The sequence below is a fragment of the Ailuropoda melanoleuca genome, chromosome 15 (genome assembly GCF_002007445.2).
Source record: "Ailuropoda melanoleuca isolate Jingjing chromosome 15, ASM200744v2, whole genome shotgun sequence".
Taxonomy (NCBI): domain Eukaryota; kingdom Metazoa; phylum Chordata; class Mammalia; order Carnivora; family Ursidae; genus Ailuropoda; species Ailuropoda melanoleuca.
This window is the reverse complement of record NC_048232.1, coordinates 66282140-66308685: the sequence shown is the minus strand read 5'-3', so window position 1 is coordinate 66308685 and position 26546 is coordinate 66282140. Positions and strand designations below refer to the sequence as shown.

Here is a 26546-nt window from a genome sequence, read left to right as displayed (position 1 = left end):
CGGCGGACCTGGGGATCCCTCCTCCGCCCTCGGGGTCCCTGTGCTGGGCACGGCAGTGGGGTCCTGCCTTGCCCAGTTGGCCTGGGCGGGAAGGCCCGAAGCGTGGAGGCCGCTAGACTGGCTGTTTTCTGTTAGCTGGAATGGCTGAGTTGTGGGGCAGTGGGGCACGGGGAATGGGGTGCCGAGTTAGGTGGCTCTAGGCAAAAGGCTGCTTTTATCGTGGGTGGGGACGGCATTGCCTTGGATGTGCAGAAAAGGAGGCACGGTTTCTGTCTGGGGATGGACACAGTTCCTGTCTGGGATTAAAAAAAAAAAAAAAAAAAAAAGCCAGAGCTCAGAGTAAGGGGCCCACTTTGGGGAAAAGAATGAGAGCCATAAACTGGAAGCCAGGATTCGCCAGGAAGAGACCTTTCTGGCCGTTCACTATGGCCTACCACAGGCCCAACCTTTCCTGCCTGCTAAGGAGCTCCAGAGGGAAATGAGCAGCCACGGCGGCGCTGAGTGACTGAGGCTTCAGGAGGAGCCTCTGTGGTCGCAAGGCAGGATTACAGAGCGCAGCATCCCTCGGGACAACCCACCCGGAGGACCAGGCCAGGCTGTCCCTGGAGAGCTTGTCCATTGCCTGAGGCTGACGCGGGCTTTGGAAGGGCCCCTCACCCCAAGCGCTGTGCTCCAACCCCAACTGCTCACCTTCTGGAACCTTCCATCTCTGTGCCTCCACTCCCTTGCTGGGCGGCAGACCGGTGGTTCTCAAACTTGAGTGTGCCCCAGCGTCATGTGCAGGGCCTGATAAAATACTGGTTGCCTGGGCCTCACCTGTGGGAATACGTGATTCAGAACATCTGGGGCAGTTCTCAGGCCGGTTTACTGTTCAGAATCACCTGGGGAGCGTTTTGAAGACTACTGGTCTCCATGCACAGCCCAAACCAATCAAGTCACAGTCCCCACTTTGTTTCTTATTTTTGCAATCTTTTCTAAAGATTATTTGCTTATGAATCTCTCACGTCTACTAAACCGTGGGTTTCTAAGGGCAGGCATAGTGTTTTACTCAAGTTTGTACCCGCGGCTCTCCACCCCTAAGTGCCTGTCAGAGCACCTGAGTCATAGGACAGTCCATTTCGAAGCATTTGCTACCTGGCTGGTATGGAGAGTTCACTGAGAGGTGGGAGGAGGCCTGCCAAACCTCTGAGAAGGGTGGGAAACCATGAGGTATGAGAGGTGGGGGTAAGACAGGAGAGCAGAGAAGGAGGAGAAGGCATGGGGAAGAGGGCTGTTTTACCAACTCCTGGTTTGCTACGGCTCCTTTTACACCTTTAGGGATCACCCTTGTAATCCCTCGCTGGCTTCCCTTGGCACTCGGGAGAGCTCACTCTGTCCCCTTGTGCTCCAGTGATCTGTGGACTGGGAGAATGTAAACTTATTAGCCTTCTCAAGGAGGACAAAAAAATCTCACACGCACAATTGAGAACACCATTTTGCTTTATTTTAAAAAGTATATGCCAAAGCCAAACACAAGTATATTTTAAACCAGTGGATTTCATGATTTTCATTTTATTTTTTCCACAATAAATCTTTGTAGAATCCTAATATGTGTGAGAGAAAAGGTATACGTGTTTTCATCAGGCGGTTGGATTGTTTTGAGGAAACACGCCCCTGTTTAAAGCACTCCTGAAACATTTATGGGCAGCCCTAGGGTTTCTCTGATCAAATGAAGGCCTCTTAAATTTTCCTGGTGTTTGAGATTGTCCACACCGCTGCTCCCAGCTCTCCACGTGAATGAGTAATTCAGAGCTGACTCTGCTCTTCCTCCTGGCACAGGGAATAACTTTTACTTTTAGGTGTCTCCAGCGTCTGTCCTTCGCATTCTAAGGGAAAACTGCTGTCTTATCTTGGACTGCGGTAACAAATGCCATAGACTGGATGGACAGCTTAAATAACAGACCTTTATTTCTCATAGTCCTGGAGGATGGGTAGTCCAAGATCAAGGTGCCAGCAGATTTGCTGCTTGGTGAGAGCCCTCTTTCTAGCATGACCCCCTCTTGCTATGTTCCCATATGGCCTTTTCTCAGTACACACATGTGGGGAGAGAGGGAGGAAGCAAAACTTCTGGCATCCATTCTTGTAAGGACACTAATCCCACACGGGAGCTTCACCCTCATGACGTCGTCTAAACCTGATGAACTCCCAAAGCCCGCATCTCCTAATACCATCACAATGGGGGTTAGGGCTTCAGTGTTCATTTTCGGGAGCCACAAACTTTAAGTCCATAACAACTGCTATTTTTTTCCCATGCTTTCCTGCCCACTATCAAAAGGTAGCCAAGAGGTGTGGCATCTAGTATTGTATGATCCACACTCTTCTTTCTATGCTTTCGTTGTAGCAAACAGTAGTAAAGACTGCATGGGTTATGAGTAAGATTTCTTTAGGAGCCCTTTTGAGCAGGTAACAAGGCCCAGGGTCAATCATTTCCACTGGCCAAGACAGTGTTAGGCTCTCTCAGCTTTGATAAGAAGAGCTGAGATCTCAACAGAGATGGGAGTTAGCCGGATGATGTGTTGGAAAGTGCTGGGGCCCAGTGGAGGAGGGCCAGCCCAGCCAAACCCTATGGATAAAAAGTGGAGAAGGGCTGGGTCTTCAGAAGAAAATAGAAGCCCTGGTTCCAAGAGAAGGGATGTATTTAGTCAGTTTTTGCTGGGATAATGCAATGTAACAAACAATCCCAAGACTCAGTGACCTACAACAAATAGGTCTGGGTTGGTTGGGTTCTGGTCTGTTTCACACCTCTTTTCATTCTGGGACCTGGGCTGAAGGAATAGATTCGACCTGAGACGTATGGTTCTCTAAGAAGGCAGGAGCTCAAGAGAGGCGAGTGGAGACTCATTAGGCCTCTTGAAACCTCTGCTTAGGCTTCTCTCACCCCCCACTTTGACTCGTAATCCATTGGGGAAAGAAAGTCATGTGGCCAAGTCTAAAGTCAGTGGGACTGGAGGAAGGACAGGGAGGGTAAGGAGAATTCTGAACAAATAATACAATCTACCACAAGAAAAAAATGGATCCTGGGTATACAAAAATAGCAAATCTGTCAGGTCTTTCATAATTCAACGTTTCACAATGTATAACAGAATGGGATGCTATGAAAAGTAAAATATATATATATATATGGATGAGGAAGCATAATTAGGGTAAGAGATGAAACTGCATTCTAGAAAATATCACCTAAAATATTATAGACTATAGCAGGACAAATCATATATAAAACTTATGAATTGATGGTATTAAACAAGAAACTCAAAAGTGCTTTGCCATCACTACCTTGAAGACTGTGTCAACTATGGGGGAACATGGCTAGGGGCTGGGAATGGAGAGCCAAAGCCTGATGGGAAGGAACCCGCTCAGGAGGAAAGTGTACATTTTGAATCAGGAATTTGGGATCCAGTCCCATACCTGACTCGTTCTAGCTATGTGACTTGACTAGGTCACTCACCTTCTTTGAGCTTGCGTTAGCATCAGTTTTTACAGATTTTTACAGTGAATGCCAATTTTACATTAAAACAACATCTGTTATAGACTAAGATTCAAAGATGTTCATGAACTTCATTTGAAAGAGTACTTAAAAGAATTTTATAGACTTGTAGGCAGATCCATGTGGGAGTCTGCATTCTTCCCTTTGTGTTATTAGAGGTCTTTCAGTGGGGACACTTGAGAAGCATTGATGTGGACCATCTTTTTTGTGCTCAGACTGGCCACCCATTGGCAAGAGGTTGGCAAATTATAGCCCACAGGGTCTGTTGCCTGTTTTTGTATGACTTCCACATGAAGAATTGACTTCTTGTAAAAGTTGTTAATTGTGGTAAAAAAAAAAAAACAAAAAAAACAAAAAAAAAATTTACCATCTTAATCTTTCTTTTTTTCTCTTCTGAAGTGGTACATGCCACTTCCACTAACATATTTCATTGGTCAAAGAAAGTCATCTGGCCAAGCATAACATCAATGGGATGGGAACTTATTGCTCCTACAGGGAAAGCATGGTGAGGAGGAGCTAGGAGGAAAGGATGATGAATGGTTTTACATTAGTATAACCTACCCAGTAACTATTCAATGCTACAAGTTTTTATTCAGTCACTCTTCCACTCTTATAAGTACTTAATACTTTCTCTGCTCCTTCAACCTCCAATACTTCTAATCCCATCCTACTCCCTGCTGATGACCTTGCGTCCCTTTTCACTGAAAAAATCAAAACAATCAGAAGTCCCAAGTGATCCCACCTACCTGCCTACCTGGGCTTGTAGTCATATAGTCTACTTTCCCTTGGATTAACTTTCCATACTCCTACTTAGGGCTGACCCCTTCATTTGTCTACCACATTGTAGTGCCTCCACCTACTCAAATTCATTGCCCCAGCTACTCTTTTCTCACTTCCACATTGTCCGTTTCTACCCTGTACTGGATTGTTCCCATCAGCATGCCAACATGTTGTAATTCTTCCAATCTTAAAAAACAAAACAAAATACCTTGACCTCATTCCCCCTCATGATACTTCCCTACTTTGATTTCTCCTCTTTGAAAGGATGGTTTATGCATGCCATCACTATGTTCTCCCCTCTAATTCTCTCCTGAACCCTACCTTATCCATGTCTCAGTGACCTCAACGTTGTTAAGCCAATAGCCGGTTCTCAGTCCTCATCTTCCTTGAGCCAACAGCAGCCTGGAAATAATTTCTCCACTTTCCATTAGAACAGCACACTTACCTGGTTTTCATTTTCTCTCTGACCACTGCTTCCCAGTGTTTTTGTGTCCTCCTTCCCCATTGTCCTGACTTCCCCTTGGTGGAGTACTTTAGGAAGCAGTAATGGGTTTCCTTTTCTCTGTCTATACGCTCTCCTTTGGTAGGTTCATCCAGTCTTAGATTTTAAGTACATTCTACTTAGGGCTACTCTCAAATGTATAACTTAAGCTTGGACCCCTCCCATTAACTCCATCCTTATAAATCCAGTGCCTCTTTTATGTCACCAATTGGATTTCTGATAAGCATTTCTAATGTAACGTGTCCTAAAATCATCTCAAACCGCCCCCAAGCCTGCTCTTCTTAAAGACTTTCTCATCTTAGTAAGTGGCAATTCTATTCATCCATGTGTCTCAGCCAAAAACCTTGTAGGTATTCTTGATTCTCCTCTTTCTTTCCTTCAGAAGGTCTGTGTGACCCAACCACAAATTCTGCTAGGTCTACCTTCAACATATATTTTAAAAATGTGATCACTTCTTACCAGTTCCGCTGTTATCACTGAAATCCAATTCCCCCTTGTCTCTCTCATGGATCATTGCAACAGCCTCCTGCTTGGCCTTCCTGCGCCATCTTACCCATTTCCAAGCGTACAGTGTGATAGTGTTCAGTGTGTTCCCGTTGTTACGTAACCAGTCTCTACAACTTTTCCATCTTGCAAAACTGGGACTGTAGATCCCTTAAGCGTAGCTTCCCACTCCCCCTTGCCCTGGCCCCCTGGCAACCATCATTCTGCGTCCTGTTTCTGTGAATTTGACTACTTTAGGTACCTCACGTAAGTGGAGGCACACAGTATTTATCTTTTCATGACTGGCTTAGTTCATTTAGCAGAATGTCCTCGAGGTTCAGCCATTTGTATCATGTGACAGGATTTCCTTCCTTTTCAAGGCTGAATAATATTCCATTGTATGTAGATACCACTTTTTTTTTTTAAACCATTATCCACCATTATCCACCCCTTGGCTATCATGAATCATAAGAATTTACATTTTTGAACTGTTGAAAACGTGGGGCACCTGGCTGGCCCAGTTGGTTAAGCATCTGCCTTCGGCTCAGGTCATGATCCCAAGGTCCTGGGATCAAGAACTGCATTAGGCTCCCTACTCCCCTGAGAGTCTGAGGTTGAGCCTCGGATTCATATTTCTCCACCCAGGCAACCTCTCTCTCCCCATGAAAACCTTGTAATCGTGTCTTCATCCTTTGCAGTCAGCTCAAACCTGATCTCCTCTTCCAAGACCCACCAGATGAAGTACATGGGCCATTCTCCTAAATCCCCAGAGCATAGTGCTGAACTTTATGGCTTAGCATTATTGATATGACTCTTGCTGTCCCCCCACATTCCACCCCTAGATCACCAGTGCTTGCCAAAACATGCTAAATTGTTGTTGTTGAATCAATCAATTTGTCAATAATAATTTTTTGGTTGGATCACTCAATTTATTGATAATAAAAGGAATGATACACCATAAAATTTTGTTAAGTGCTATTGGACAGTACTGATTGAGATGTGAACGGTCACCAAAAGGGAAAACAACTGATGACTTTTGGAGGGCATTTAAACAGATTCCAAGCCTCAGATTTTTTAACTTCAAAACTGATTGAAATTCACTAACGTCTTAACTTCCGTACTCACCCCAAATTTCCATTGTACCAGTAGAGGGGAAGGGAGACTAAAACACAGTGTTAGGGTGTCACAACTCCATGAACTGTGAGTCACTGCTGTAATTTCCAGGATGAGTACAGCGAGACACTGTCCTGACCAGCTGCTGGTCAAAATCACTTCCTGCATAATAGCAATGTGATGTCCAGAAATATGCAAACGGTCTTGGGCCTTTTCTTTTCAGTGATGCCCAGTGTTCCTGTGTGAACAACTGCTCCAAACATTTTAAATGTGTCGGTCAAGAAAATAAGGTCTTTTATCTTGTTTTGATCCAAGCTGTTGCACAAGGCTTCATAGGAAACTGCAGTCCTTCTTAGGCAGCATCAGACAGTCAGAGGAGGCCCAGGAGACACCCGGTGGGTAGGACACCATGCTGGGCATTAATGGCCAAGATAGGTAAGTGGCTATTCAGGGAGTTTCAAAACTAACTCCTTAATGGTAGAAAAAGCTAAGAGGTTGATTATCACCTTCTAAAAATCCCTGAAGCTCAAAAGAGACTAGTTTTGATTTGAGAGCAGCCAAGGAAGGCCTGGGGCCACAACGAGGCTTGCCAGAGATCATAGTAGAGTAGGAGTCTTCAGGACACATAGGAACTCCTGGGCCAAGCATAATGATCCAGTCCCTTCTCAAGGGGCCTGTCTGCATGGGTTGATCGGCTTTGTCTAGCGGGGCTGGAGCCCAGCAAGAGTTTGGATGCCAAATCCGAAAAAGCGAAATTGTTTCACATGAAACTTGAGGATATTCCAAAACCAAGCACTTCCTCCTCATTGGATCCCAGCACAGAGACGGGGAGAGGGCGTTTTCCCCACATGGGCATTGAACCTGGTACTCCTTGCCATCGTGAGGAAGCCCCTGAACAAGGAAGCCAGAGAATAAAGAACATGAGCCAACATGCTCCTAAGAACTAGGAGGACACCCTGATTCCCTCATGTTTCTGTCTGGAAAGATCTCCAGTAGGAAAGAGAGAGGGAAGGTCTCTGACTGGCAAGTGTAGGAGAAAGACTGGAATACTCGGTCCAGCTCCTTCCTTCCTCTTTGGATCCAGCTTGTCTCGAGAACATACAGTCTCTGTTCTCCACACTGGGGGAAGCCTGCAGTTGTCCAGCTTGGCCCAGGGAGGTAAGTTTAATCTGAGAATGAAACATCTGGCCAGCTGTGCCCGTTCATGGATGGTTCATCCGCCAGTTTAGCTTTGTCAGTAGTAAGACTGTCATTTGGATCTCCAGCCATCTGGCTCCAGTGGCTCTCTGAGTTGGTGCTGAAATGGGACAGGGAACAGAGGTGTTATTTATTGGGCTGGGGGCTAACCCAGCCCGCTCCTGCACAACACCACTCTTGGAACTCTGAGCAATAACTGGAGAATACTGTGTTTGAACGGGTGAGTTCCCACTCAGAGGTGAGCAGGCAGAGGTGAAAAAATGTCATCAATGAGGCATCCGTGGTCACAGGGCCTCATGTGTCCCCACAAGTTTATGAGGCTATGAATGTAACCCAAAGATGGAGGAGAAGAAGAACGCCATTTTGCAGGCTGCTGTCAGGAAGCAGGAGCGATGGTTTGAAGTTAAAGGAAGCTGGGTTATGTCATGGTATTGAACTAGCTTTAAATTAACCAACTTCTGTAGGGCCCTGTGAGTGTTCTGAAGACCGATGCTAGACTGAAATGGAGGAGAGTAGCATCTTCTCCTTGGGAAATATTAGTAAATACTCTTAACAAGGGGTGAGACTTGATGCTATTACGTCCATCCCCCTTCAGCTAGTCCTATAGCAACATATATTTGTTGAATAAATGCCATGGATACTCAAGGAGGAAAAACTATTATTAGAAAATATATATAATGCCTCAGTCCAGAAAGTACCATTGAATAGATGAACTCAATTGGCCCCTAATAGCATAAATCCTGTGTTATATTTGATACAGCCGAGGAGTAGACGTATTCAATGATCTAGTTCAAGATCGCACAGTAAATGATGGACTGCAGTCAAAATCCAGGTTTTCTGGAAAAAATCTAAATCCCCTGATCTTCGCTGTGTTACAACAGAGGACCACAGGACCTAAAGAAGAGGAACCTAGGAAGGAGAGGCAGAGAAACCTCTGGAAGTGCAGGTTCTCCCACTAACTTGTCTTCCCACCTTCCTTAGATTCAGCCCCTTCCACCGGAAAACAGTGAACTGAGGGCATTGGACCAGAAACTGTCTAAGAAACTGACATGCTGTGCAAGTCCTGAATGGTTGCTAGCGTTAGCTCACTTCCCATCACAGCAATTCAAAGCAACTTTGCTTCGGAAGCCCGTGCACAGGATTCGCTCAGGGAAGGGCAGGGGCATTTCCATCTGCCACCTAGAGCAGCGGATGGAAAACTTCCACTCCAACCTACAGCAGGAAATTAACTTTACATCTCAACCCAATGCGCACATACATGGACTCAAAACAGGTTTCAGAAAACAGGCTTTTTAACTTTTTTTTTAATGTTTACTGTATGATACCTTCTGATATTTTCTATCCTATTTGTTTAGCAAATGTTGGTTGTCGCGCACCAGTTTGATTTTATGAACCATGAATGGTATGAGACACACAGATTGGAAAGCTGCAAATTGAGAGGTGGTGGTAGGACAGAGCTTGGAAAGACAGGATCGCAGAGGCCAGAGAGGGCAACTAGGAGAACTGGCTATCATGCCGAGGGAAAGTATGTGGCATGTCAGTGTGAGTCAGTGTCCTTCTAAACATCTCCTCACGCTTTCACATTGCCTTCTGTCTCCCCAAACACCTTCCCGCCTCTGTCATGAAGGTGTCTTCCCCAAAGGCAATACTTAAAGTGTACTTTTGCACGCCCTAGCTTGGTTTACCACTGGCTTATCAGCTGGTCAGTCAACAAGTTTCATGAGGAGTACATTGCAGGCTGCCGTCCTTATCTGGTGGGACACGTGTTATTTTAAGGGGGGGGCTCATGACGTGGCCAGGGGTTCACCAGGTAAAGGCTGAGTTAGCTAGTGGTCTGTGGATAGCATCACCTTGCCGATGGTCTGAGCCTGAGCTGGCAGGTGGAGAAAGTGGGCCTATACTTGTGAGCGTGGCCCTTTGTCTTGGGCCTCATCACACAAGGCCTTATACATAGCTCTGATATCATCACCAAATGAGCTCATTGATGCAGTTATGGAGACAGCCCAACAAAAGCGATAGAAGGCATTCATCACACATCCTTAAACTTCCATCCTATTCTCCAACTATACCGCGTAAAGTGCACTTGTGGGTCCCTAATTTATATCTTGCTAGCACAATATTATTGCACTGTGTTTTCTTTGTAAAAAGTCAACAGTTGGTTCAAGGCAAACAATTAAAATACACCACAAGTTTTGTAACTATCTTTTAACATTTGTTCAATTTGTAATATACCCAGAACCTCAAAAAATATTCGTGGTCTATGCCTTTCTCAACTTTGAGAGGTCCCACCCCCAGGGAAGACCAGATTTTTGGTGACACAATTTTCTTGGTATATCTGCAAGTGAATTCACTTATAATAGAGAACATTCTTTTTTCTCAGAGTGACTGAAATGTTTGTCTCTCCTGCCCAGAGGACCCCCCTGGTAACCAGAAAGCCACATTAACATTTGAGAATTTGTCACTTAGTGATCCACAATAAAACACCATGAAGTGAGTATCTTATCATAGAGATTGATCTCTGGTAACCAGAAAACGCCCGTTCCCCAAATATATTTTGTCCCCAACTCTAAATTCTGCTGGACAGTCAGGTCAAAGAGGGCCTTTTTCTTTGTGCTCCATTCTCAACCACACCGTGTTCCGACTGAACATTTTCTCTTTAGACATTAAACTCCAGTCAAGTAGCTATTCTAGGAGACCTTAAAGATGTCTGTTTTCTTCCCCTCACATGTAGAGTTAATTTGTTTAGTTTAATTTTCCAAGAGAAAACTCACTTCCAGGTTAAACCTCCCTGCAGGCACCACACACTCCCAACATGGTACAAAACAGACACCGTGCCTGACCTTGAGGATAACCAGGCTAAAACAGTAGGTTCGACCAAGAAATCTGTCCTAAACAGATAAACTGGAGGCAGTGTGGTTTGGTAAAGAGACCCATGGATTCAACAGCCTAGGCTTTCCTTCCAGTCCTCTCTAGTGATTTTGGGGAAGACACTTAGCCTCCTGTCTTGAAAATGGTGGGCCTGAGGTGGGAGGTGGTTCAGAAAACCTCTCAGGACTAGAACTCCTTCATTCATTCAACAGATAGGATTAGTGCCTCTTCTTTTTTTTTTTTTTTTTTAAAGATTTTATTTATTTATTTATTTGACAGAGATAGAGATAGCCAGCGAGAGAGGGAACACAAGCAGGGGGAGTGGGAGAGGAAGAAGCAGGCTCATAGTGGAGGAGCCTGACGTGGGGCTCGATCCCATAACGCGAGGATCACGCCCTGAGCCGAAGGCAGACGCTTAACCGCTGTGCCACCCAGGCGCCCCGGGGTTAGTGCCTCTTCTATGTCAGGGACTGTGCCACCACTAAATGGCAAGATGAGGAAGATATGATTCCTGCCTTCAAGGGACTTTAATCTATAGCTTCCAGCCCTAAAATGTCACACTTCAAAATATGATGATAATCAGAGAAATTTGTTAGTGCAGGGGTTGGTTGACCAGCTTAGGAAGGCCACGTGCTACATGGGAAGGGAAGGACTCCCAATATGGAGTCACGTGGTCCTGGGTTCAAATTGGGCTCTACGACCTGGGCAAGTTCCTTTATCCCTCTCAGTCTCCATTTCTTCTTCTATAGAATGGGCATAATGAGATCTACTCTGAAGCATTGGGAGGATTAGAGCTAAAATATATAAAGTACCCCACACATTGTGAGCATGCAATGAACCACCTCTCCCAATTTCACTCTTGACCCTCAACATCCATTCTCCATCCAGGCAGCCAGACTGATTTTTTGATTGATCTTAAAAATGTAAATTGTATCCTCTCACTTAGAATACTCCCATGTGCCCACCCAGGCACGTAGGTTCCCAGCTCTGCATATGGCGGCCTACGGAGCCCTGCATGATCTGACCTCTGCCTCCCTCCTCCCCTCACCACTCCCTCCAAGAGACCACATGCCTCCTCTCTGCTCTCAGATAAGGTAAGTTTACCTCAGGGCCTTTGTTCTTTTTATTTCCTGAAGAATTATTGGTTCCTCACCAATCAGATTTCAGCTCAAAGGTCATAAGGTCAAAGAGGTCTTTTGTGTCTGTACACCCTTCAGTCCAGTCACCTCTATCACTTTTTCCCATTTCATCTTTGTAACACCGCCCCAAATTTTCTTATTTGCTTCCTGGAGTATTATCTGCCCCATCTCCCTCAAGAATATAAATTCCCCAGAGGTAGATTCCTTGTTTTATTCACTGTACCCCCAAAACAGAGGCACTGCCTGGCACATAATAAGGGCCCAATAAGTATTTTTTGAATTTATGTTGTTGTTGTAATTATTACCATTATCATTGTTGGCTGCAATTTACCTGAGAAAAGATCCCTCATGTCTGAATCTTGAGCAGGAAGAGGAAACTAGTTTTATGCCTGAAACACAAAACTGAGGAGGACTAGTGGGAAACTTGGGAATCAGGAGGAAGGAGAGTGTAGGCCTGGAGTGGGGCCTTTCAATGCAATAAAGAGACTGTTGGATTTTTAAGCTAAGAGGTCTGAACACTAGGCCTAATTTTACCACAAGCTACCCCAGTCCTTAACTCCTCAGGCCTTTGTTTCTTCAGATGTATAATAAAGAAAAGTTCAGAACTAACTGGCCTTAAAAGTTCCCCAACTCGGGGGGCGCCTGGGTGGCACAGCGGTTAAGCGTCTGCCTTCAGCTCAGGGCGTGATCCCGGTGTTATGGGATCGAGCCCCCACATCAGGCTCCTCTGCTATGAGCCTGCTTCTTCCTGTCCCACTCCCCCTGCTTGTGTTCCCTCTCTCGCTGGCTGTCTCTCTCTGTCAAATAAATAAATAAAATCTTTAAAAAAAAAAAAAAAAAGTTCCCCAACTCGGGGCCACTTCTGTGGAAGCCCAGAAAAGTACTCGCATGAGATGCTACAAAGAAGCAGCTGAGAAGGGAGCGACAAGTGGGTGCCTCCCGGTGTGCACCCACTCAGATCCACTCGCCGCCGGCCCTTCCCTTGGGGCCTCCTTCCCAGACAGGGCCGGGCACAAGGCCGCGGCTCACAAGGTATTGACTGAGCAAATGAATGGAACCACAGAGAGGGGGAACTGACAGCTCAGTGACTCAGAAGGAAGGACCACTGAGTCACCAAGCCACTTCCTGTCTTCCAAGCCAAGTCGTAACAGGGTGGGAAGGTGGCAAAGTGTTTAAGCTCTAGTGGGTCTATATGCAACAGTGTCACACAGAGAAGGCCTTCAGGGTCAAGGGCGTGGGGAACAGGGGAGGAAAAAATAGTCACTTAACCTTTCGAGTTCTTAGCAGCAAAGCCTAACATACAGCTAAAAGATCAAACGGCCTGATTCCTTTTTCAGAGCAATCAAGTCAGTTTCTAGAATGTCAGCTGTAAAAGGGGCTGTATCATCTAGTCTTGTGTAACAAAGCACCACTTAGTTGCTGAAAACGATAGCCATTTTATTTGCTCACAGCTCTGTGGGTCAGTGATTTTGGCTGGGCTCAGCAGAGCGGTTCCACTGTTTTCTTGCATGGGATGGCTCACGTGACTGTGTTCATCCGGTGACTTAACTGGGGTTGGATGGTCTAACTGTTTGTCTGCTGGTTGCTGCCCACTTCTGGCCGAGCCTTTCTCTCCATGTGATCTCATCGTCAAGGAGGCTAGCCTGGGCTTGTTCGCATGGCCGCAGCATCCTTTCGAGAGGGTCGTAGCAGAAGCTGCGAGGCCTCTTCATGCTTAGACCCAAACATAGTGTCCCCTGTGCTCTGTTCTATTAATCCGAGCAAGTCACAGGGTGAGCCCAGAGTCAAGGGGAGGGGAAACAGAGGCTACCCCCGATAGGAGAAGGAGCGAACTTACATTGCAATGGAGACAAACATGTAGGGATGGAAGAAATGGTGGCTGTCTCCGCCAATACACTACTGCAGAAGCCTTGAGGCTCATGCAGGGCTCTCATCACACATACAGGTGAAGTGACTTGATCAAGTTCAAAGAGTTAGTGGTCCATGCGGGTTGGGAACCTGTGTCTCTGTCCAGTGTTCCATGCCTTCAAGAAACTCTTCAATCTGCAACCTTCTCTTCTTTATCCAAACCTACTGACAGAGCCAGTCTTCAGAAGCACTCCCACTTCTCAGCCTTCCTGTTTCAGATCTGCAGACCAACCCAGTGGAAGATGTAGGACCAGAGTCCTTTTCCAAGGCTACAGCTGCGTTCATTCCATGAATCTCCTTCATAGAAAAGGAGATCCCATTCCATCTTCTGGTCCTTTGGGAGCCTGTCAGGCCCCCAACCGACAGGTAGATTTGACAGCAAAAGCTCATTTCACTGGTCTCTGTTACAGTCATTTAACGAAATAGCACTTTGTAGTTATAGTTTTTAAAGCAATACTTTCCTAGAACATCCTAGAATGGTAGTAAACCAATCTGTTAGACACAATGTGACTATCAAGAATTCGTTCACCAGAACAGCTTCTGAAAACGAAGGCTGAGGGAATAATCATCATCATCTAATATTTATTGAGTTTTAACTACATCCTAGCACTGGCTCAGCATTGCCACGCTCCAGCTCATTAATTCTCATAACCACCACGTGACATAGGTATTATTGCCACCCCGTTCATAAAAGTGCTCTCTTAAATGTCACCTTTGTGTCCAATTGCCAAATCCAAGGTCTTATTTACAGCCTTTAGCCTTTTCAACTCTGCATAATTTGAAAATACTTATTCAGTCATTTATCCACACGTTCGTTCTGTTGGGTGACGAGAGCAGGTCTAGGTGTAGGTGATAATCACAGTAAACAAGTTGAAAACGCCTCTTGCCCTCACGGACCTTCCTGTCTGCTGAGATGGACAGGCACTGAATGAGCAGCGCTGCAGGGTGGGTGTGGTAAAGGGGGGGGGCGCCTGCGTGGCTCCATCGGTTAAGCAACTGACTCTTGGTTTTGGATCAGGTCATGCTCTCAGGGTGCCAGGACTGAGACCTCTGAAAGGTGAGTCTTCCTTCCCTTGGTTTCTGGGAGTTGAAACTGTCCAGATTCTAATCCTTATTTCTCCGACCACTGCTTTGCGGGTTCCTTTTCCTCCACACACTTTTAAACCCTGGCGTTCTCCGGGGATTTGTCCTAGCTCTTTCTTTCCTCTCTGTCCATTGGTGAACTCACCAGTCCTGCTTCAGCCATCACCCCTGCTGCACCCAGGGTTTGCATCTTGCCTTCTTCCCTTCTGGTTCCATATGCTTTCCCCTGGAGCTCTCCTGTGCTTTGGGGCTTCAGCACCTCTGAGGATTCCCAAACTGCATCTCCAGTCACACCACGTTTCCAGCTCCCTGAAGGATGTGGTAATCCGCACACCCAGAATCTTGCCGTGGCCATTCACACCCCCTTGTTGGTATTTTTCATTCTGCCTTCATCAACCCTTGCCTTTTCGGCCGGCCATCAACCCAGTTCACCTTCTGGGCACACGGACCAGCCTGCTCCCGCGGAAAGTCTGCTGCACCCTTCGGGTGGAGCTAGTCACTTCTCGGACCTCGGACCTCGGACCTCGGACCTAGGCTCTTTCCCCACCCCGCCCTCCTCCCCCACCTCTCGCCTTTTAGAGTAATTAGCTTTGTCTGGGTCTGCCTCTGCCACACTGTGTGGTCCCTAAAGGCAGGGATCAGGTTCTGTTCATTAATACTTGGCCTGTTGTTTACAGCAGAAAATGCCCAAATATCATCTATTGAGTTATTAAATTCAATTTGGATCCCGGAAACTTTTTCAATTCCCCGGTCGAAAGCTGTGCTTTTGAAGATTTTTTTTTAATTTATTCATTTGATAGAGAGATACAGAGAGGGCATGAACAGGGGGAGAGGCAGAGGCAGAGGGAGAAGCAGACTTCCCGCTGAGCCGGGAGCCTGATGCGGGGCTCGATCCCAGGACCTGGAGATCATGACCTGAGCTGAAGGCAGACGCCCAGTCAGCTGAACCACCCAGGCGCCCCAAAAGCTGTGCTTTTGAATGAGCCCACAATCGGTCTTTTAGCATTTCTGTTAGAGTTAGCTGAGTGTGCCTGTGTCAGTCACAAGATTGTAAGCAAACAATCTCTTTGCAAACCACCCCGCCCACACACACACATTGTATTTGTCTTTTGCCCATGAATACCCTTCACGACCCAAAACAATTAATGAAAATGTTTGTGGTCCAGAGTCATTTCACTATCTCAGGCCATCCTTGGTCAAACGGTCATTCATTACTTATTTAATGAGTACTAATTGAGTGCCTTCTCTGTGCCAGGCATTATTCAAGGCAAAACCCTGCCCTCAAGACATTAAAATTCTAATGAAGGAGATGGACGATGAACAAGCAAATAAATAAGCAAGAAAATATCAGATTGATAGGTGCTACAAAAGGAATAAACAGGGTGATAAGATACAATGTCAGAAGGAGGGGTGCCATTTTAGCAGGCCTGATAGAAGGAACCAGGCACAAATTCCAGAAGGAACTCCAGGAGGGGAACAGGAAGGGTAACAAACCGGATGCAGGGAAAACAATGGGCATGTCTGAGAAATGGAAAGGAACGAAAATGTGCTCTGGGTAGAACGAACACGGACCAAGATGGCAGGGGTAAAGCGTGTGGAACCCTGCAGATAGGGAGGGACTTTTGATTTTATTAAAAACAAAATAAATAGTTATTACAGGATTTTATACACAGCAGAGACAAAACCTGGTTTATTTTGTAAAAATAGCTCCCTAAAAAGAATGTACAGAGCATGGAGGAAGAGTGGAAAGACCAGTTCCAGGAGTGTTGAAATGGCCCGGGCAAGTTCACTGGTGGCCGAGGGCAGGTGCTGGCTTCGGCAAGGGAGAAGACGGTCCTGCAGCCACCTGGCTCCCTTCTGTCAGCTCTCACTACCATTCGGAACCATCAACCAGCCAGGAGAGTGCTCAGCGACGCCACGGCTTGCCCAGGAGAAACCCATGTGTTGTGGGTGAGAAATACCCAGAGTTGGCCAACAGCCCACATCCTCTTGTCTCTGTCTCCTCGGCCCCTTTCCTTCTGGCTCAGCCCTACAAGAAGGAAAACTCTGCTTCTGTGCCAGCCCTTCAGGTCTGGAGAGATTGGCAGGGCACAGGAGTGCCTGAAAGCTGAGACGATGGCAGGATCGAGCAGGTGGGCAGCAGCCGTGGTGGTCTCGGCTCCTACCAGCTGCCTTAACTGTAGAGCCCCATCCATTTACCGGAGCCTTCTGTCCCTATCTTGATTCGCTCTCAGACTCTCTAAATGCTTCACTGTTGCCCTGATGGCTCACACACAGTTTGTTGATGTTGTTGTTTTCCCCCACAAAATAGAGAAGCGTTTTACATTCATTAAACTCAGTTGAAGTGAATTAGCCAACTGTTGAGAGGAGTCACAACGTGCCCAGTGGCACTGGGCCCTGCCTACTTCTTCCCCTGCTCCACTCGCCCTCCTGCCATGGGCCAGCCCGCCTTCCTCCCGCAGACCTGGTGCTCTCCCCTGCTTACCTAACTTCTCCTTCAGGTCCCGGCTCTAATATCACTTCCTTCTAGAGGCCGTCCCTGAGGGCCACCTGCCAGTCTACGGTAGATACCCTGATGAAATGCATTCAAAGCACTAGGGACTTTTTCTTCACAGGATTCACAGTAATGATAACGACATACTCACCCAGCAGGACGGAAACATATGCACCATGGCTCGGGGTTTTTAAATTTTATCTTATTATTTTTTTTAAAGATTTGTTATTTATTTGATGGAGAGCAAGAAAAGGAACACAAGCAGGGGAGTGGGAGAGGGAGAAGCAGGTTCTCTGCTGAGCAGGGAGCCTGACGCAGGACTTGATCCCAAGACCCTGGGATCACGACCTGAGCCACAGGCAGACACTTAATGACGGAGCCACCCAGGTACCCGGCTCAAGGTTTTTTTAAAACGATTTGCTAAATTTTTTTTATTTCTACGAGTGGTCTCATTTGCTCCCACTCCTGCTGATGGTGGAGGGGGGGAGGGGAGCTTCAACATGCCAGTGAAAAGTAACAGCCTCTTCCAGTTTAAAACAATCTGTTTCCCCCAAACAGTCAATTAATTCAAGGCTGAAAGTGGCTGGCCTTGGGTACTATCAGAACATGTCGGGCCACCATTGCCTCCATGTCTGCAGTTTGGGGGTCAGCTCCACCCCCCAGCCCTTGATGGCAAGGCCGCATCTTGGGCTTGCTGGGGCGAGCTCACAAGCTGGCATTCTCAGCTGCCTTGGGAATATGTCTTGAGGAACTTCTATATCCCCTACATGCCACCCACAGGCCGAGAGGAAGTGGGGAGCAATCTCAGGCCCTCTCCGTGGAAACATGCCCACCACCATTTCAACTGCACTGTGACTGCCCGTGGTTTCTGGGGTGCCCAGAGAATTTCCTCTAACACCCAAGCGGAAGGCAGAGCCCAGTCTCCTGTGATCTGATTCTCCCTCCGCGACCTGGACGGTTCTGCATCCTTGCCGCTGATGTTCGCTCAGGAGGGAGGGCCCCGAGGCTTTCTCTTCCCCCACTCTCCTGCTAGTGGGGCAGGATCTTCCTTTCCTTCCAGTCTTGTGGCCCCCTGTGACCCCTGACGTGGTCTCTGTCGATTATGCATGGCTCGTGCTGAATGAAGCCCACGATCCGGGTTTGCCTGTCCATACAGAAAACCAAGCTTCAGAAATGAACCACCACCTTCCCTCTGGCTGCCATGCCCCTTACACTTTTTCTTTCTCCCACAAAGTTTGCCTTTTAGGATGACTTTCTTGCAGATGTAAAAACCAGGTCCGATTCCCACAGCTGAGCAGCGACCTCTTCCTCCTAACTCGCCTCCACCCTCACCGAATCCACCCATTCATGGGCAGGGGCCACCTGGTTTTCATGAGAGAGAAAGCACCTCAGCTTGGACAGTTATATACAGAAGAATGAAACTCGACCGTTTTCTCCCACCGTACACAAAGATAAACTCTAAATGGATGAAAGACCTAAATGCGAGACAGGAATCCATCAAAATCCTAAAGGAGAACATAGGCAGTAACCTCTTCGACATTGGCCACAGCAAACTCTTCCATGACACGTCTCCAAAGGCAAGGGAAACAAAAGCAAAAATGAACTTGTGGGACTTCATCAAGATAAAAAGCTTTCTGCACAGCGAAGTAAACAGTCAAAAAAACAAAGAGGCAACCCACGGAATGGGAGAAGGTATTTACAAATGACACTTCAGATAGAGGGCTGGTATCTGAGATCTATAAAGAATTTCTCAAACTCAACACCCAAAAAACAATCAAATCAAAAAATGGGCAGAAGATATGAACATACACTTTTCTAATGAAGATACACTAATGGCTAACAGACACATGAAAAAATGTTCAACATCATTAACCATCAGGGAAATTCAAATCAAAACCACACTGAGATACCAACTTACCCCAGTTAGAATGGCAAAAATTGACAAGGCAAGAAACAACAAATGTTGGAAAGGATGTGAGGAAAGGGGAACCCTCTTACGCTGTTGGTGGGAATGCAAGTTGGTACAGCCACTTTGGAAAACAGTGTGGAGGTCCCTTAAAAAGTTAAAAATAGAGCTACCCTATGATCCAGCAATTGCACTACTGGGTATTTACCCCAAAGATACAGATGTAGTGAAAAGAAGGGCCATATGCACCCCAATCTTCATAGCAGCAATGTCCACAATAGCCAAACTGTGGAAGGAACCAAGATGCCCTTCAACAGACAAATGGCTAAAGAAGATGTGGTCCATATATAAAATGGAATATTACTCAGCAATCAGAAAGGATGAATACCCACCATTTACATCAACATGGACGGAACTGGAGGAGATTATGCTAGGTGAAATAAGCCAAGCAGAGAAGGACAATTATCATATGGTTTCACTTATTTGTGGAATATAAGTAATAGCAGGGAGATCATTGGAAGGAAAGGAAAAATGAAGGGGGGATAACAGAGGGGGAAAAGAACCATGAGAGACTATGGACTCCGGGAAACAAAGTGAGGGTTTTAGAGGGGTGGGGGTGGGGGATGGGCCAGCCTGGTGATGGGTATTAAGGAGGGCACATATTGCATGGAGCACTGGGTGTTATATGCGAACAATGAATCATGGAACACTACATCAAAAGCTAATGATGTACTGTATGGTGACTGACATATCATCATAATAAAAATTAATTAATTTAAGAAAAGAACTTCATTTTTTAAAGATTTTATTATTTCTTTGTCAGAGAGAGCATGAGCAGGGGGAGCAGCAGGCAGGGGGAGAAGCAGGTTCCCTGCTGAGCAGGGAGCCCGCCAGACATGGGACTCCATCCCAGGACCCTGGGACCATGACCTGACCAGAAGGCAGATGCTTAACCAATGAGCCACCCAGGTGTCCCAAAAAAGAACTTCTTCTTATAGTAATTTGGGTGAGCCTTTGCTGAAGGTCTACCTCTATGATCTCTTGCTCAGTACTCTTTGTGACTAAAACAATGTGTGTGATTAACATAGAATTTGTTAAATGATTTAAGCCAAATGATGTAACTTTATAATAATGACAAAATGTCAAAATTATCAGGGACCATTGAGATCATTTAGTCCAATCCTTTTAGGAGGAGAAGAAACCTAAGGTCAGAGTGATTAAGCATACTGTTCAAAGTTGCAGAAATAATGGCCCATGTGGATCTTGGACCTCTCATTTTTCTACCCCCAAGTTATTACTGTTTCCCAATTCAGCCAACTGCATTTTCATGGCATTTCGTTTGCCTACGTCTCCAAACCCAAACTAGGTGGTTTCATAGAGGATTAGTTGCCTTGATAGATTGGTTGATGGAGACAGAACTTCTTTCCCCTTCTCCTTGTCTTCATTTAGCCTAGGTAGATACGTCATTTTCAGAATGGAAGTAGTTTATTTTTTCATGATTACCAAAGTTCATACATTCTCATTGTAATAAAAAAAACTGTAAAGAAATCTTTACACTGTGTTTCTAGCATTTAACATACTGCTGGTAAGCACTGAATTGTGTTGAGTGAAGAAAAAAAAGAAGCCATGCATAATTGTGCTACCCAGAAATAATTATTCAGCATATGTGCTTTCTATTTGTACATATATAATAAAAACAGGATTAGATATTTATTTCTCTCTTACCAGTTTCCTTAAACAAATACAGCAAAACAGATTCAAATGAGTAGTGGCCCATTCAAGGAAGTCACCTGGAGAGGCGATACTCTTATTTCAATGATGTTACTGTTGCTAATACACGTATGGAATTGTCTTCTGAGAGTGTTGCTAATTATTTTATTCTCAGTATGAACAAATATTCATCCTTTGATGGATTTTATTTGGAATAGGAATATCATTGGCATAATGATGAAAAAGGTGGGTGTTACTGTTTTGGATAAAAACCAAGATGTGAATATAAAACAATGAGATTGACATTTGCCATACATCTGCTCATAAATTGCTTTGAAGATTAGCCCCCACAAGGATTCCCAAAATGTTTCTTGCAGGGGCATCACAGGAAACGGTACCTATCTTCCAAGGGGACCAATTAGAACAGGATGATTTGCATCCAAATGTAAAAAATTCTAGTAGGTGGCTTTTAAAAGACAACCAGATTGGTTTATAGTAATATTTTGTACAGTATCAGACTCTTAAAGAAAACTGTAGTTGTAGGGAATTTAGCTTAATAAGATTGTTTTGTTTTGTTTTTAAGTAAACCTTTCAGGTCTTCCGTGATCTAGGCTGCAAGCGAACAAGGAGTGTCCCCCTGGCTGCAACAAACTTTCTCGCAATAGCTGCTTTTAATTTGTTCATTATTGCTTTGCTTCTCTTCTCAATGTCCGTCTTTAAGTTTCTGGTACTTAGTAACAATTGACAAGAGCAGTGAGCCTCTCATATACTCCTGCAATTCCTAGGATACGTATTATCCGAGCAAAAATGCATCCTGGCTTCACTGGAGGGGGCACAAATGTCTCCAGGGCTCAGACCGGTCACATACAATGAGTGAAGAGGGTGTCTGTAAGAACAGTGCCAGCCTGATGACAGAAGGCGAATGACTGGCTCCCTCACTGTTGGAAGGCAATTGGGAATGGTGGGGCCTGGGGCGAAGAACACATCCCCATGCAAAGGAGGCTAACTTTTACCCCAGGGGAGTGCACTCAAGGTTATGAGAACTTCTGATCTTTCCTTTTGAGGAGCTGAAAATCTGGGTATTTATCTTACTTCTCTTGATTTGTAAATGTCAACCAATAATTCGAGCATCCCAGAGAGGAAGAAGAGCTTGACGGTCAAGCACTTGTATTCTGGAGCCAGACTGCTTGGGTTCAAATTCCACCTCTGCCATTGATTAACTGGGCCACTTTAGGCAAGTCACTCAACCTCTCTGGGCCTTAGTTTCCTCATCTGTAAAATGAGGACAGTCATGTAGTACCAATCTTATAGGTCTGATGTGAAGATAGAGAGAGTTGATATATGTAAAAAAATATATATGCTTGGTCTATAATTAGTGCTGAAAAATGTTAGCTTTTGTTCTTTCAAATGAGAAGCTATTGTGTGGGCTAAATACAAGACATCTGCAGGCTGAATTCAGCCCATAGATTTCCAATGTGGGCATTATGGTCTAGAAACAGGAAAGAAAGCTTTTGGTAACCTAAGATAGTTGGTATACAATTATACTCACTATCTCAATATACTCCAAAGCACATCAAGGGTTTAAAATAGGCTGTAAAAGTCAGACCCTTAGTAACTCTCCAATTTTCTGATGAACACCTATTGTAGTCACTCAGGTGATCTGCAGCGGGGGTTGGGGGTGGGTGCACGGCTTTCCATTCCACCTGGGCAGGGCTCTAGAGGTGTGGGAGGCTGAGCTGTTAACACATGTTAACATATTGAACGAAATACCGTCATACTGATCCATGAACAGATGCCCTGGCCATCCGTGATTGGCCAGCTCAGCCACCCCAGCCTCTCCCCCCGTAACCCCTGGCCCTCAGACCCTGCTTCTGCTCCCTGACATCTCTTCTGATTGCTTAGTGTCCACTGCATACCAATTGTTAAATATCTTGTTTATCACCTCTGCTCTTAGATGCAGCGAACCAAATAAGTGGCAGGTTCAACCATTAAAAGGTCTGTCTTCCTAAAACCTGTTACTTAACCTCTTTGAGTCTTAGTTTCCTCATCTATAAAGTGGTGATAATATTAGTAACTATCTCTTGTTATGATAAATGAGAGAATCCACGCAAAATGTTTAGTAGTGCCTGAAACATGCCAACACTCTCTCCATAAACGCTGTCATTGGTTTTCATTTAGGTACCATTCCACCAGCTGAAGGTCATGCCTTGAGTCCCCTGTAGCCTCAGGAAGGCTTAGTCTCATTCAGATGGGCTTACTATTCAAGGCCTATGACTTATAGTTCTATATAACTGTATCTATAACTATATGTAAAATTTTATTTATTATTGTAAATTACAGAAGCATAGAAACACATTATAATTTGGACAGTAAAGAAAATGGGGGGGGAATCTAACATCTCACCCTCTAGAACACCAGCTTCTAAATAGTATATTTAAATAGAATTATGTAAGAAGAAGTTTTCAAGTGAATCAAGTACAATTTGACACCTTCCTGTCATTTGGCCAGACTAACAGCCCCCTGCGGGCAGGGTCACGTCCATCTTGGTTACTGTTATATCTCCAACATCTGCAGAGTACATGGCTAAGACTGGCACTCAGTAATTATTTATTCAATGAATGCACAAATGCTGAATGAATGAATGAATGAATGAAGACGGGGGAGAAAGCAGGCACAGAACATTAGAGCCCAGGGGAGTCCCAGGCTTAGTGCTTGCTAACCAGGAGTTGGCTGACAGATACCATGGATTGCAATTCAGTTCCTTCGAAGGTAGTGTGGGGAAGAAGGATGGGGAGTCAAAGTCCAGGAGTGCACATGGCTACAGAACAAAATAGAATCTTAATGTCCAATGAGAACAACGTCCTCAGGATTGAGATGGAAACTTGGAACTGAGTGGTCCTGCTTGGCTGGGTTTTTTTTAGAGACCCCTAGCCCCACCCCCTGCTCAAGCATCTGCTGGTCTTGGAGTGGGGTGAGACTGATTCTGCAGGCTTTCACCCCTATTGGCCAGGTGAGAAACAGAGCACCGATAGATAGCTGGGCAGTCCCTCCCCTGATTCGTCATCCTTAACAGAATTCCCGTCTGTTCTAGCTCCATCTCACACCCAGCCTCTGATCAGAAGGGCCTTTCCTCACTCCTGAGGCTACCCTTCGGTGGGAATTAAGGCTCCTTCAGTGAAGCCTGTGAAGACTTTAGGCTCAGGTCAGCTTGAGCCCAAGAGACCCCTGCAACATGTCTCTCTGGGAGCTGATCCCAATTTAGAGCAACTGGGCCTGCATTGTTGGTTTCTAGAGGTGAGGAACTATGTTTAGTATATCACCCTATTCAGGGCTCTTCTACAGCTGACATGCACTGGCACAGCTATAGTGGTGACTAAAACACTGAAATACAGTCAGCAGATGGAGGGTTAACACCGGGCAGGGGTGGAGGACCTCCAACAGAGTGTCTAGCAAGTTTTCCAAGAACTATTGCCTTGCTGGGATATGTACTGAAAACCACTGCTGATTGTCCTTAAAATACATCCCAATCCTTGGCACCTTATTATATAAATGATTGAAAACATGAATGAATGAATAAATGAATGAATGAATGAATGAACGAATGAAAGCATGCACCCGTTGTCCATAAATCTGTGTTGCATGAATGAGTTCTGTCAACTGTTTTCTGAAAGGCAAGGATCCCTTACATGCAACAGAACATCCCGAATACATCTTCATCAGCGTTTCAAACTGGTTTCAGAAGTCAAGGTCACCCTCTTACTTGTAACTGGGCTTTTATAGAACACGCTTCAATCACCCGTCTGGGGCAACTGTCAGAAAAGCTCTCTATGGTGAGTAACACATCCAGAGCACAAGCCGTATTTTGCTTTACATACTTAAGTGAAGAATTGGTCCCTGGCTGAACATAATGGAAGGCATTTGTTCTGGAAAAAGCAATTCAGAAAAAGATATCACCTAAAAGCTAGAGCAGTCCACTCAGAACTCTCTCCTCTGCTGGGCTGTGAAAGATGCTTGGGATTCAGCGCTATTTTTTGAGGGGTAAGGAATGTTTTAATTTCCCATAATGGCCTCGTCTAGGAATTCTGTCTGTTCACCGAAACCGTTTGCTCCTGTGGTGTGTGACTGGCCCCATCTGAGAAGTAATGGATGCTCCTTTCAGTGACTGGCAGCCTCTGGTGAAACCAGTTTAGAAGTGGTTTCCACAATTCCTAGTCAGAGTTAAAGGCATTTCAATCAGTGGGAAAAGTGGAAGGTAACTCCTTGCATTTCAGAGGTTGTCCTTGAGAACACTCTCTCAAGCCTCCCATCAGAGACCTGGTAACAGTTTCTCTATCATTCACCCATCTCTGCAGCTTGAGGCCAAGGGGCGCCATTTTGGTTTCCTATATAAGGACCAGGAAGAGGGGGAGGGGATTCCCCCAAAGCCACTCTCTTGTTTCATTTAGGCTCTTTTCTTTCAGATTTAATCATGGAATTACTTCTCCCTGTTAGAACTGTGGTTTTCATAACTCAATCCTAAAACCGGAGCGCTGAGTGGCCTAGGGGGTAGAGGAGAGCAGAAGCGTGGGGAGGGAAAAATTCCAGCCCTCACTGGAGTGGGGATACAACTTTTCTCACATCCCTCATGAGTGAGTTTCTCCAGGCACATCTCTGGCCAAATCGGGGGAGCCGAACCCAAACCCTTGCCTTGTTGTGGGAAGCAGAGATTTGGCCACTTTCAGCTTTTGTTCAAAGCCTCCTAAAAGGGAGCCGCCCTGTCCCACCCAGGACTTCAGGGAAGCTGTGCCCTCCCCAGAAATGACAAATGGAAAAGACAGAACGGACTCCAGCCAGGCCAGGATACAGTCTCTGGAAAGAGGTTGTTTTTGTCTCCAATGCCATAGAAAACACATCCTCTTAACTTATTAAGTAGGGAAACAGCACAATCACACACGCTGGAGGTTACCAAGGTGAACAGAATCCAAGATTAAAATCTGCCAGCCCAGTGGTGCATGGAAGCATGGAAGGCCCAGAGAGGAAATCTAGTTCACTGTTGGTAAATTTTTTTGGATGCTGTTTATGTTTGAACTTTTCTCTGTTTTCCTGTAGAAACTTCCGTACCCTCTTCCTGTGTCCCTACAAAAGGCCTGGACAATGCAGTCCCAGCACCGCTTAGGACATGGGCAGGGCCCCACCTTCCTCCTTCCTGCAGGGATATCCTTTCCTATAGAAGAGGTAAGAATGTAAGGTTCATGTGAAAATGTTATTATATTCCTTATCTCAGTCATTTTGTGATTTGCTGTTTGGCCACAATAAGTCAGCCTGGCCACATTCACAATAGAGGTGGCCCCAGTTCCTAGTTTTGGCTTGTGCTGTTTTCTCAGCTGAAGAGGGCAAACGGCTGTTAAAAATGCTGCTTGTTTTCCAGGATCTTATCAAGAGTTCATGTCTAAGGCCAGAAAGAGAAGGGAGGGCTCCATTTTTTTTTCTCTGTCCTCATTGTTTCCAACTGATTTGGCAGGAAATGGGAGTCCTCTACCTGTCCCTCTTGGGAGTAAAATTGATTTGATTCCATTTTTCAGATGTATCCGCTACCACCAGGAGTTGGGGACATTTCTGCTCACCCTAAAGCAAATGTGTCCTGCATTTACACAAATGACATCTTTCAAAATTGGAAATGAGTCAAATTTAAATGGGGAGCTTTGGGATTGGTGATTGCCATAAATTGCCTCTGAGAATCTCAGCTTCGTTTTATCTTCTAATTCACCCCTTTGTAAAGTGCCTTTTGGGGCTGTGTACTTTGGCTGACTTCAAGAAGTGTGTGTGTGTGTGCGTGTGTGTGTGTGCGTGTGTGTGTGCGT

The 26546-nt window shown here is 45.5% G+C and overlaps 2 long non-coding RNA genes across 4 annotated transcripts in view; both read right to left on the bottom strand.

Annotated features, from left to right (window-relative positions):
• Window positions 1-27: 27 nt before the first annotated feature.
• Window positions 28-1394, bottom strand: LOC117796490. Its single transcript, XR_004621042.1, has 3 exons — window positions 1280-1394; window positions 691-816; window positions 28-296 (listed from the first exon to the last, which is right to left on the bottom strand). It is a non-coding gene; the product is annotated as an uncharacterized LOC117796490 (long non-coding RNA).
• Window positions 1395-17426: 16032 nt separating this feature from the next.
• LOC117796489 overlaps window positions 17427-26546 on the bottom strand; it is a 103916-nt gene continuing 94796 nt past the window's right edge. For all 3 annotated transcript variants that reach the window (XR_004621040.1, XR_004621041.1, XR_004621039.1), the window contains one exon: window positions 17427-18234. This is a non-coding gene — a long non-coding RNA (uncharacterized LOC117796489). The remainder of the gene's footprint in view (window positions 18235-26546) is intronic.